The sequence below is a fragment of the Triticum aestivum genome, chromosome 2B (genome assembly GCF_018294505.1).
Source record: "Triticum aestivum cultivar Chinese Spring chromosome 2B, IWGSC CS RefSeq v2.1, whole genome shotgun sequence".
In the NCBI taxonomy this organism is placed as follows: Eukaryota; Viridiplantae; Streptophyta; class Magnoliopsida; order Poales; family Poaceae; genus Triticum; species Triticum aestivum.
The window spans coordinates 772,007,320-772,021,149 of record NC_057798.1 but is presented as its reverse complement, the minus strand read 5'-3'; positions in this window follow the sequence as shown (position 1 = coordinate 772,021,149).

Below are 13,830 nucleotides of genomic sequence, written 5' to 3'. Positions count from 1 at the left end.
AGTTTTTCCCATTTCTCGTTCAGTCAATTCAGCCAAATGCTAAACCTTTATACAGAGAGATAGAAACATATGCTTCCTGTGTAGTATTTTTTTACTAGGTTGCCCGAAGAGGGGGGCTTACAGGTAAAACTACCGGGAATTGTTATGCACAAATTGCTAGTGGTTGCGTGGCCACTCACTACAACTAATTTCACATAACCAAAATGATAAAAAGGGAGATGATGGCAACCAGTTTAGAAAACATTGTACTAGTGAGTGGTAACTAGTTTGAAGAAAATTGTAAATAAGATTCCAGCAAATTAGTGATCTAATTGTGATAATCCTGCTCACATCCCCACTTGCAGCAGAGGCAGGCAATGCCTCTATATGCTCTGTTTTACTGCCTAGCTAGAGCACAAACCTAGCCCCAGTTGTGTATTCCCAATTGCTAGTGGTCTAACTGATGTTTCCCTAGTTGGGTGAGACTGACTTGGCTCTTTCTTGGAGGAGACAAATCAAACAAGTGTTGTCAGTTTTTGTTTGAACTTCAAAGAGTGTTGTGACTTGGCTCTTAATCAAAAGACTGTTGTCAGTTTTTGTTTGAACTTTGTTTGACTGGAGGAAATTACTCTTAAATGCTAGTCCTATTCTGGTGGAGATTTTTCTTGTCCTGAGTTACATGAAGATATTTTTCTGATAATATTATAAAAACTGCCTGGTGTGTGTTCAACTTGTATCTTCTAGCTTAAGTTTAACTTGTCGTGAGTTACACTCAAGTTATAATGTGTTTAACTAGTAAAATTCAGTTAACAACAACATCAGTAAAATTCAGTTAACAATTAACAACACTCAAGTTATGTGGTTGGAAAGATCATGTGTCATTGTAACCATAAGGATGATTATATCTTCCATGCCTGAATAGATCTGCCTAAATAATAAATAGATAAAGGTAAAACTAAAGCATGCTCAGCGATGAGATGATGTCAACTGACAACCAAAGCAAACTTGTTCATCATTACAAAAGCAAACTTGTTCAACATAACAAAAGCAAACTTGTTCAACATAACAAAAGCAAACTTGTTCAACCACATAACTACAAACTGAGACACATTAGTAGGGGTCATCCCAATACCACAAACAACTCAATATCCCCAGTAGTAGGGGTCATCCCTATTTTCCTCCGCCTCTTGCTAGAGCTCCAAACCTTCTTTGGTGATTTCGATTTTCTTCCATGCCTCGTAGGTGACGTACGCATCTTTCGCGGCGTACTCGATGAGCTTGTTTGGCAGTGGGCTGTCCCCCCATAGTAGGTGGTCCGAATTCCTGTCGATCTTCTGCTTCATGTCTGAGTAGGATGGGTGGATGAGGCTGGCTGCAAACTCAGCCAAAGCCTGCCACTTCTTTCCATTGTTTGGAACTCTCCATTTGCGCTGCAAGTCGACGTACTTGTCGAGGTTGATCTCCAAACCAGACAACTTCAGCTTCTCTTTGTCGCCTCTAATGTAGAAGCCAACAAAGGTGTACAGCTTCTTCTCCTACAGGAGCGGGCGGAGTTCCTTGGGCGTGCATCAAATTAAACTGGTGCATCAAATTCATCTACTTCAAAAACTTCAGAAACTACAGAATTAAAATGGGTTCAGTTGAAGCAAAATTCAGTTAAAATAGCATCTTCAGTTCTGACCAAAATTCAGTTAAAACAGTATGATCACAACAACTACTAAATGATCACAACAACTACAAGACAACATTCTGTATGATCAAAACAGCAAGCATAACATCTCAATGATGTATTTTTTTGCAATCTTTTGCATTACAGGACAACATTCATAACAGCTACTAAATGATCACAAAAACTTGTAGACAACATTATATATGATCACCAAAAAACTACTAATTAGACAGAAACTTCATAACTTCAGAACTAGTATTGCATCTACTTTAGAACTTCAGAACTATTGCATCTACTTCAGAAACTTCAAAAACTTCAAAAACTTCAGAAACTACTAATTAAAACGAAACTTCAGAACTTCAGAAACTTCATAACTTCAGAACTAGTATGCATCTACTTCAGAACTTCATAACTATTGCATCTACTTCAGAAACTACTAATTAGACAAAAACTTCAGAACTGGATGTTTTTACCATTTGGTTGCCGCGGTGATGTGGTATACCAGGACGAGATCCTCCACGCATAACTGCAGAACTGCAGCAATTTGCGGATGTTTGTCTTCCCTGGTATACTCGACATCAACGCTGATATTCCGATGAAGCATGCCGCTGAGCCTCCTCCTCATCTTGCGGATCATCTTGTCGGCTTCGTCTGGATTGCTGGTGCATACGACATCCAGCGGCTCCTTCAGGTGGATATCAACCTTGAGCGGCACGGTGTAGTCCCGCTTCTGCCCGGGGACCGAAACGTCATCGTCGACCACCAGCGGCTCCTTGCCAGACGCCTCACCACGGTGATGCTTGGCAGACGGAGGGGAGTTGCTCCACGATGCCTCCGCCATTCTCTTGGCAGACGGAGGGGAGTTGCTCCACGATTCCTCCGCCATTGCCCTCCTGGCCAGCGATGGTGGAGGCAGAGGGGAGTTGCTTGATGCTGGAGGCAGAGGGAGGTAGAGGGAGGAAGATGGAGCGGCAATGGAATGAGGAGAGAGGCAGAGGAAGGAAGATGGAGCGGCAATGGAATAGGAGGGGAGTTACCTGGACGTGGCAACGGAATAGGAGGCGTCGTGGGGAGTTAACAGTGGAGGGGAGACGTGGGGAGTTGCCTCGAAAACTCAAACGTCCTGCCCTTTCGAGGGGAGACGTGGGCCCTCGAAAACTCTGGAGGGGAGACGTGGGCCCTCCTGTTTCTGAAACGTCCAGGAGGGGAGACGTGGGCCCTCCTGTTTCTGAAAACTACACCTATATCTGACGAAACTGAAGGTGTTCTTCAGCAGCTGATTAAAATTCAGTTAACAACAACATCAGTAAAATTCAGTTAATTAACTGAAGAAGAGAAGAGAGAAAGTAGAGGGCAAGAGGAGTACTTGCATTAACTGAAACGTTTTACTTTAAACTTGCATGCATTCTTTGCTTGTTTATATATATTCATACTGATGCAGTTACTTGCATGGGCCTGGCTAACGAAGAAAAACTTTATATATATTCATACTGATGTTGACTCTATAAATCATACTTATTGGACATGTTTTATGTGTTGATCCATCAATTGATCACATTGAGAAAGACCATCGTGTCTCCGACCATTTTGCAAAGGTCATGTCTCCGACCATCGTGTCGTGATGAATTTGAAGGTACCCCGAGAGGCCCTTGAGTTTGTCGGAATGTTGATTAACTTCCGTTCCGGCAAATTCTGGTACTCCATATATCCTATTTTCAGCAAGGGTCATGCTGAAATTTTCCTTGCTGCATTAAACCATAGGTGGCAATAGAGCCAAGTGATTAGGCCCAACTTAGAATTCTCCTTAGCATCGATAAACCCTAGATGATAAACCCAACATAGGTGGCAATAGAGCCAAGTAATTAGTGCCAAGTGATTAGGCCCAACCTAGGGTGCCTCGGCATCGATAAACCCTAAATGATGAAAACTTAACTTGGCTGCCCCAGATGCCTCGGTGTCGATGAGAACCTAAATGATGTACGCTTAGGCTTTTAGGGTGCCTCAGCGTCGACAAACCCTAAATGATGAAATCTTAGGCTTTTAGGGTGCCTCGGTGTCGACAAACCCTAAATGATGAGACCATGATCTTGTTCCTTGACAATAACCAACTTTTTGACCAAACTTTTTTCCTATTTAGAGTGAAACATGGCCCACAACAATGAGGCCGGTGGTTCGGGCGGCAAACAATTCTGGGAGCTGTCCCAGGAGATGGAGGAACAACCTCACCGCTATGAGGATGCCGCGGAAGACACCGATCCTGATTACACAACCCCTAGTGGCGTCGGGGACCAGTTTGATCGCGATGATGCTCATCGTGATGACCACAACTCTCTTTTATGTGATGGTAGTTTAGATGATCGATATCGACTTGTAATGTGAAGACAAACTCGATACTCGCGGTTTTGAGACTTGTAATGTTTTATCTTTGTTCGGTCTTTTGAATTCGGAGACTAATATGATGAATTGTATTCGGAGACTAATCTTCTATTGTATTCGATGAATCTGATGTTGCTGTGTGCTGCTGTCTATATTCCGTCCAATAATATATTTTGTAACATGTGCAAAAATCAGAAAACAAAAAAAAAACAAATATTCAAAAAAAAACAAATATTCATACTAATGGCGCATCAACGCAGAGTGCGCCATTAATGTGCCAAAGGATACTAATGGCGCATCAAGGCAGAGTGCGCCATTAGTGTGATAAAGCACATGGTTACATATGGCCCCCCGGGAGGCATACTAATGGCGCATGGATTTACACACTAATGGCACACTGTCAGGTGAGCCATTAGTATACCAAATACTAATGGCACACCAGTGGTGCGCCATTAGTAAAAAATTCTAATGGCGTGCTACTAATGGCGCACCGGTAGTACGTCATTAGTAGGCAAAACCGGTGCGCCATTAGTAGGCCTTTTCCTAGTAGTGTTGGATCTTACTCTCAAGTTGTACAAGGTAGTGATTTTCTGTATCTCACTGCCCTTAGGAGGGGCTCATCACATTTGCTCCTCATTCCATGTTGCCATTTCTATACATTATTTATTGTTTTCTGTTCTTCTGACTAGTGCCACTACCGGCAACTATCTTCAGTTCTTTTCAAATGATGATAATTAAATAAACCTCCCTTGGAAAGATGGAAAAGACCATTTAATTGTTAATTAGAAGTTGGAGAATATCGTAACCATTTGCTGGCAGGTTGATCACAGAGTTGACATCATGATTATTTTCTTATGTTAATATCAAACATTTTGAGGTATATCGATCATGGTAAGTTTCTTAGCCTCTTCACATTGCACACAAAATATCTTTTGCTCTCCTAGGAATATGATAAATCCATGACCTAGGATAAAGACTGATATGTTGAGATCTCTGCTTTTACTAATATCCTACTTCTACTGATGTCACTTTCAACTGATATTTTTTCATGGTTTAAGATGAACGGTACATTATGCATTGCATATGAACCATAATTTTGCTGCAGCTTTAGTTGTTAATCTACAACAAAATACTTCTGTAGGAATTTGTTGAATTCTGTAGCATGAAATGCATATGCATGACCTGACATTCGCCAATGTGATCCTATTTTTCAAATAAGCAGGAATGAAAAGGTAGTTCAGAATTCTGATGGATATTCTTCCCCATGCTTGTTTACATGTGGCCAAGTTTGTTGCTTATATTATTAATCAGAAAATCGTTCTTTCTTGTTTGTAGACAACTGGAGTGTGTCCTGTGCATTCATTGCACATCAGTGCAGTCCAAATATTGTATGCAATCAAGGTGCATATTGGTGTATATTTTTCTTTTTCTCATATATGGAAATGATAATTCATGTAATTGACATGTGTTTCAGAAAAACAGAAAATACAAAATATTATGAGCCAGATATCAGCTGCTGGTGTCGGCAGTGGGCAAATGGAGAAGATCACGCCGCGGCCGATGGAGCTGTTCGTGACGCACGACCACACGGCGAAGGAGCAAGAGGATTCTCAGCTGACGTGGTTGCAGCTGAAGGAACACCCCGCGTGGTTGACCAGTTTGTTGATACTGTTCTGTAGTGTTTGAGTTTGTGGTGGTGTCGAAGAAATTGAATTTGGTTAAGTGTTTGCTTTGTTTGTTTGTGCTTGAAGATTCATGTACTTTGTGAGCACATCGGACATGCTGGAGATGGCGAATATATTCTATGCTAAAATGTTTCATCTTGATGGGGCCAACGAATGTCAAACCTAACTCCTGCCTATATATATCCCATGTAGTGAACTTCAGGCCTTGTAATACTTTTGTACCTGATATCCCACGTAGTGAACTTCAAGCCTTCAAATGCTTTTGTGTCACATATAGCTTCTCCATGTTTTTCCTTTTGGATTTGGATTGTCCAACTGAATTATGCTCTATGTGTGACTCTAATCACATGTACTAATTCCTATAGTGAATCTGATTCTCTATTGTATACTAACTGTATTGGTGGTGCCCAAAGGGCCTGATATTTGTTTGTCGTCCGAACAATCTCACCAACTGACATGGATTTTCTGACATTGATCTTGCCTCTAACTCAAGGCAATGTTCATGTACACAAGTAACAGGCATAGTAGTGCAGAGGGCTATGTCAGGGGGAGTGACAGGCATGTTAAAGGAGTAATGAACTCTGTCCGACTAAGACGAGCCGAGGCACTTAAACAAGACAAGTGCGCACAGAAACGTCTCAAGAGGTGCGCCTGGGGCGCACCCCAGCCACTAATACCATATTACATGTATGTCTCGCTACACAATAACTATCAACATGCAAAAATAACATTTCTTATCTCTTAAAAAATATTTCTTGCTTCTTTATTGAAATTTATTTTTACGACTGCTAAATGAATACGAAAAGAACATACATGAAAACAAGATGTTTCCACATGATATTTTCTAATGTAGATGACCCATAAGATGAATGAATATCGACTCACACTTTCGGACTGACATTTCATAAACCACATATATGATGGCTTTGGAAACTTATCGAATGTGCCACGCTAGGTTAAATATTGTTTTTACTCATTCAATATATTTGTGAGCCCTAAGATGCTGGAGGAAAGCAAAAACTGAATGCATCCCCTTGCTAGAGTCCAGACCAAAATGGTGCTCTCCCGTGCGTTCAGATTCTAGACCGTCGGATCGGAATCTCATCGCGACACAGACCGTCGGATCTCGATCCAAATCGCTGTGGGCATTTACCCGGTCGTGTTGGGCCGTCGGATAAAATTCCAATGGCAACAGAATGTAATATCCATGCCCCCATAGGGGTATTATGGTCATTCCGCGTGGGGGGTGTATAAAAAGAGACCGCTGCCATGGGATGACCTAGCCGCATCTCTCCTTTCCCACTCCCCTCGCCCCTTGCCCCGACTCCCCTCTCTCTTGCTCTCGTCCTCAGCGCGGCTTCGTCGGGAAGCAGGCCAAGAGCCCCTCCGCCGCGCCCAGAGGCCGCTGCGGTGCGCCGGTGGGCGGTTCTGGCGCCAAGCATTCCAGATCGGCGTCGGTGGTGGGGAGCGGCGGCCGTAGCTCCTCAATTCGAAGACAAGAGAAGAAGGGGATCGAGCGAGCAGGCCAAGCGGCGGCCATGGCCCATGGCGCTCCTCGTCCGAGATCCATCTACCACGGTCATCAGGGGAGCACAATCGCCTGCTCGCGCGGCTGTGCGCGAGGAGACGGCTGCGCGCTCACCTCCGTGCTAGTCCCATCTTCCCCACCCCACCTTAGGCGGCGGATTGGATTCGCGCCGTCGTCAAGGGCCTCGACAAAGATGCTCCTCTGTATGCTTCTGCTCGGCCATTGCCCACGCCATAGAATTTCTAGTAGAACCAATCATGCATATATATATCATCAATGTCTCACAAACCATCATATTAATTAATTCACACATACACACATGTATAGCTATATACAATTTCTTCTACATATGCATGTTGCCTTCGGAGCCAGTGGCATTAGCCTAATTGGTGCCTTCGGAGCACGATGACAATTGGAAGTGGTTTTCATGGGGGCGGTAGCGGGTAATAGTATTCTCTCTTCGGATTTATGACCTGGTCGAGCAAAAATCCCGCTATTTCCTCTTGAAGTGCTTCTACACGCTCCGTTTCTAGGAGCTTCTCTCGCACCTCTCTTAACTGTTAAAAAGAGATCAATATGCATGTGTATTAGTTGTGTGACTAGATATCGATAATGGTGTAAAAATTGTGAATAGTGTTTTGACAAGCGTACCCATTTCTGTTTTTGAGATCTGCTCCTTTCGGACGCCATCATGCGAATGTTCTCGCAAACGCAGAATGCACACAGATCAGTCCCCTGCGCCTGCTTCAGGGCCTTTACGAGAATGGAATTTGATCAGAATAATTAATCAAGCATGATAATTAAAGAGATGGCAGCTAGCTAGCTAGCTAGTACTACTTAATTACTTACCTTGGGTCTTCCCCATTTAAGCTTTTCTTTCCATTCGCCTTCCGTGACGCTGATGAACCTTGCCCAAGCCCTGCCCGCCGACAAAGAAAATGAATAAAGGGGTTATTAAATAGTTCATATCATGAAATGACGAACTAAATAGGCCGAGATATATAGTTAATAATGATTGAAATTACCTCTTGACTATCCCAAACAAGATGTTATAGTCAGTTTTTTCTTTGAGTAGTGAGTCCAGTATTTCAACTGTTCCGGCGTCAACTTTAATGATACACAAGACCTAGTGAAATCTGCATGCACACATGTTTGGATGTCTTAATTAAGCAGGCATATGTAAGCAAAAACATGTAGCTAGCTAGTAGGCAAAAACAGAGAATTTGTAGTACAAGACAGTGTGACTCACTGGAAGTTGTAAGGAACTAGTATATCTTCATTGTATTTGAGGCGCTTCAAGAACTCTAGCATGCTGTCCTCTACGGCCTTTTGATGACGTGGATCTATTTCCATGTGTATTCATTAACGGTGTTTGGGTCAATGAACCCAATGCCAAAGCGTCCACCTTTTCTCATTTCATACATCTTCATCCTGCATATAATACCACAAAAAAGAATATAGTGAGGATAATTACAGGTAACGATTGATCAAAAGGATCACTACAGCTAGCTTGAGACTTAAATTACGGAAAGAAATCACTTACAGACAATAGCAACTGACGATAGATTTGTCGAGTGCGTCTTGATTGTATAACTGAAACAGTTCAGAATACTCAACGGACACAGCTTTCTCGTGGTAGTAATGCTCCTCCTTGACATTCACCATGAGGGACAATCGATCGGAAATCTTGGTAATGTTCATGTACCATTGATGCAATTCATACATTCTCGTTGGGAGGTTCTTGACCTTGTCTGGCTCGACCAAAGGTTGGCCCTGGACATATTTCCGTTTTATTTCATCCTCTCTAAGCACAGGCATGGGCTCGATCTCGAGGAGTTGTCCAACAGTGATTTTGAGAACTTCAGCCTGCATTATATGCTCCTCCGTTATTACCACATTGCCCACCTCAGGAACGTAAACTGTTTGCCCACAATAATATTGGGCGCGCGTACTGTCACGTGTTGTTGGCACAACAAGCGAGGGGATCGATTGCGCCACTTGTTCTCCCAGCCGGGGAATGGTTTTCCCGCATTTTTTGACAGCTGCTTCTTGTTTGCTCGATCCCGAGCTCGCCTCCTTACGTAGACGTGCTCGATTTAACTTCCTGATGTGGCGCTCATAGTCTGTGTCAACAGGCTTGGGAGCTGGTGGTTGAGCCATACGAATGAAGTGGTCAATCGTTTCCTCAGGCACTTTCTCCCTTGGCGGCGGTGGCGGTTTCGGTGCAAAATGGGCTTCCACCTCGGACTTCGATATGGCTGCGATTTCCTCCTCGGACCTGTCATAAGCCCTCTGCGGAAGAGGCGTGAGGCTTGGACCATATTTATATCGCTTGCCTCCGCCTGTACTTCCTGTACTACCTCGACTCGTACCGCTACGCACCATAGCTGCGGGGTGTCTCTTCTGCGATTGCTGAGGCGGCGGAGACGGCTGACGGGGCTGAGTTGGACGAGGAGGAGTGGCCGCCTGAAGCTGTGCCGGACTTGGAGGAGGAGTGGCCTGAGGTTGTGCCGGACTTGGAGGAGGAGTGGACGTCTGACGCTGTGGCGGACTTGGAGGAGGAGGAGTGGCCTGACACTTTGCCGGACTTGGAGGAGGAGTGGCCTGACACTTTGCCGGACTTGGTGGACTTGCAGGAGCGGGAGACTGCTGACTCGGTGGCGGACTTCGACGAGGAGTCGGCTGACGCGGTGTCGGTGGCCTTCGAAAGATGATGCAATCCTTTTTCCATAGGATGATACGATGGTTGGCGTCTCCGAGAAAGCGCTCGTCGTCACCTCCAGGAATGTCAAGCTCTAGCTCCGAATATGGGTCCACCACCTCATCAACCAAGACACGAGCATAGCCCGCTGGAATCGGGTTGCAATGGAAGGTTGCCTCGGGGGGATTTGTAAAAGCAACGGCGTCCGCCACCTTCATGGATATGTTCTTCATTTTGACGTGTAGCTCGCAGCTAGTGTTCTCCGTGATGTCATCCACGGGGTATCTACCCAGCATTGCATCGTCCGGGGCGGAACCCACGCTGCTTCTCGGCATGGATGGGGCGGTGCTATCCAATGCTGGATCATTCGCTAGCTGCTGCAGCTGCTGAGACCCCCTTTGCTGGGTAAGTGAGTCGATCTGCTCCTGCTGCCGCTGGAATTTGACTACCAATTCCGCTTGACTTGCTTCTAGGCCTTGAAGGCGTTCATAGTCCCGCTTCCTCTGCTCCTCCTCCATCTTCCTCTTCTTCTCCTCCGCAATCTTCTTTCTCGCACGGGTTCTGTAGTCGGTGTTCCAGTCTGAAAACCCCTCATACCACGGAATAGCGCCCTTGCCTCGTGTTCTTCCCGGGTGTTCAGGATTTCCCAGGGCACGCGTAAGCTCGTCGTTCTCTCTGTTGGGCTGGAACACCCCCGATCGTGCCTCTTCTATTGCAACAAGTATCGCATCGTCGGCTCCCTTCAGACTTGCCCTCGTCGAAACATTGCCTGTCTTCGGGTCCAACTCCCCCCCCATGCGCATAGAACCAAGTCCTGACCCTGGGGGGCCAGCTCTTAGTAACCGGAGTGGCACCTGCATCCTCCATCTCTTTCTCAGACTTATCCCACTTAGGCATTGCCACCGCATAGCCACCTGGCCCCAGCTTATGGAACTTATCCTTTTTTCGGCATTCTTCTTGTTTATTCTCGACCGTTCCTTAGCTAATTCCGAATCCTTGAATTTCACGAAATCGTCCCAATGAGCACGTTGGTTCTCTAGTGTTCCCTCGAATACTGGAGTCTTCCTTCCTCCCTTGACGTACTTGTCCCATTCACGATTCTTGTGGTTCTTGAATGCAACCGCCATCTTCCTAAGAGCAGCGTCCTTGACTTTCTGCACATCTGCTTCTGTGAAATGATCTGGTAGGGTGAAATGTTCCATGAGAGTATCCCAAAGCAGATCTTTTTGATTCTTGTCGACAAAAGTAACATCTGGACGTGGAGCAGCGTCCTCTTTGCCTTTTTGTCTTTTGTCTTTTGCTGGCTCTCTCCATTCTTGAAGGGAGATCGGGAGTTGGTCCTTCACAAGAACTCCGCACTGACGAACGAACTTGTCCGCAATCTTCTTAGGCGCTAATGGTTCGCCATTAGGTCTGACTGCCTCGATATTGTACTTTACGCCCTCCTTCAACTTTTTGTTCGGGCCTCGTTTCGTCCTTTTGCCTGAAGATTTGCTCGATCCGGATGGCTGAAAGAACAAAGATCGATTCGTTAATATATCTTCAAGTCATTTAAAACATGTGATGATCACCAGATACCTGCTTATATAAATATATATACCTCGCCGGTCTTTGTTGTTTCAGGATCAACATGTTCTTCGTCATCGTCATAATCGTAGTTCATGACTTCATCAATTCGGTCGTCGCGATCGAATATCATATCACCCTCTCCGGTGTTGTTTAGAAATTCGGAGCCGTCATAATCTTCTTCATTCTGATCATCATCTGGCCCGCGTATCATATCGAACATGGTCTGTTCTCCCTCTCTGTCGGTATTGTCTGCCATAGCTTTTATTTAACTAATTCAAAAGAAATATAAAACAATTTAGTATTCAAATTACATCGTCTCGAATAATAGATATAATCTCGAATACTTCGTCTAGAATAATAGATATAATCTCGAATACATCGTCTCGAATAATATATAATATTGAATAGTACATCACTGGCTAGCTAATTAAAGATCGAATACTACAGAAGAATCTAGGACACTCGCGGTTCCTGCGGCGCGGGCGGTGGACACCCAAAGAGAAGGAACCCTCACAGGATCATAGCTGAAGTGAGATCCCCGAAGATACTGCCAGGTATTGGAGAACCTGCCGCCCTCTAACGCAACCATGTAGCGATGGACGTGCTCGTCCTCCTCCCTGACACGGCGACGTACCACCTCCGGCGGGGCCGGGTCCCTCCGCACCGAAACTGGCCCACGCGAACGCCACCAAACGAGATCAGGGTCGACGACGGGACCCGGGGCCGGGTTCCTCATCAAGCGGCGCGCCCCTCCAGGCAGCACCTCCCAGTGCCAGCCCGGCGGAGCCCAGTCCCGGACATGGGTCGGCTGGACGTCGTCGCGGACGGGTCGACGGCGAGGATGCGGGCCGGGCATCGTCGAGAACAAATACTAGCTATATGCCCGCAAAAAGTAATATTTTTTTAATGATTGGATTTTGATAACTAAAATTTCTAACATTTCTACTATTTCAAAAATCTATATACTATTTCATACTAATTAAGCATCTAACACTAAAAACAGAAAACACAACTTTTATACATCCATTAAAAAACTGAAAAACAACATTATATAAAAAATTTCCATACTAATTAAACACTAATTATATACTAATAATAATAATCTAAATTATATACTAATTAAACATAAAAAATTTCCATACTAATTAAACACTAATTTCCATATAAATTTTTTTGATAACTAAAACAATAATAATCTAAATAATCTAAACTAATTAAACATACAAAATACGTATATACTAATATATACATGCATTAATTCATACATATGTGTGTGTGTGTTCCATATAAATTTTTTTGATAACTAAAACAATAATAATCTAAATAATCTAAATTATATACTAATTCATGCTTGTGTGTGTGTGTGTTTTGATAACTAAAACAATAATAATCTAAATAATCTAAATTATATACTAATTCATGTTTGTGTGTGTGTGTGTGCTCGGGGCCGGGAGAGGCGGCGCCCATGGTGGCCGCCGGGGGCGAGGGAGAGAGGTTAGAGGGGGAGAGCTCACAGCGCGGCGACGGCGACGGCGAGGCGACGGCGGCGACCGGGCGGGGGTGGCGACGGAGACGAGGGCGGCGACAGGGACGGGGACGGGGGTGGGCCCGGGGCAGCGACGGAGACGACGGCGGCGACGGGGACGGGGGCGGCGATGGAGACGAGGGCGGCGACGGGGACGGGGGCGGCGACGGCGACGGAGACGACGGAAACAGAGGAAGAATGAAAATTTCGTAAGTCGAGTATATATAGAAGGCACCTTTAGTACCGGTTGGAGCCACTAACCGATACTAAAGGCCTATTTTGGCCAGGCCAAGCGGCGGGAAGCGACCCCCTTTAGTACCGGGTGGTGGCACAAACCGGTACTAAAGGCCCCCCCTTTAGTACCGGTTGGTGGCTCCAACCGGTACTAAAGGCCTCGCGCTGCCACCCTAAAATTTAGTCCCACCTCGCCGGGCGAAGGGCAGCCGCACTGGTTTATAAACCCAGCCACGGCTACCACTTCGAACTCCTCTATATAGCTAGCAGGCTTGTGGGCCTAAACTCTGCGCGCTGCCCTGTGAGTCTGCTGGGCCTTTAAGGCCTGTAATTACACACCTGTGGCCTATCAGGCCCACAGGGCAGCGCCCCAATTTTTTTATAGTTTTTTCTTTTCTGCTTTATTTTCTTCTATTTATTTTTGCGTAGTTTTTGTATAGTTTTTTCTTTTCTGTTATATTTATTTTCTTCTATTTATTTGTGAGTAGTTTTTCATCTAGTTTGCCAAAATTCAACATTTTCAGAGTTCATTTTGTAGTGATTTTCAATTTCACGGTCATTTTG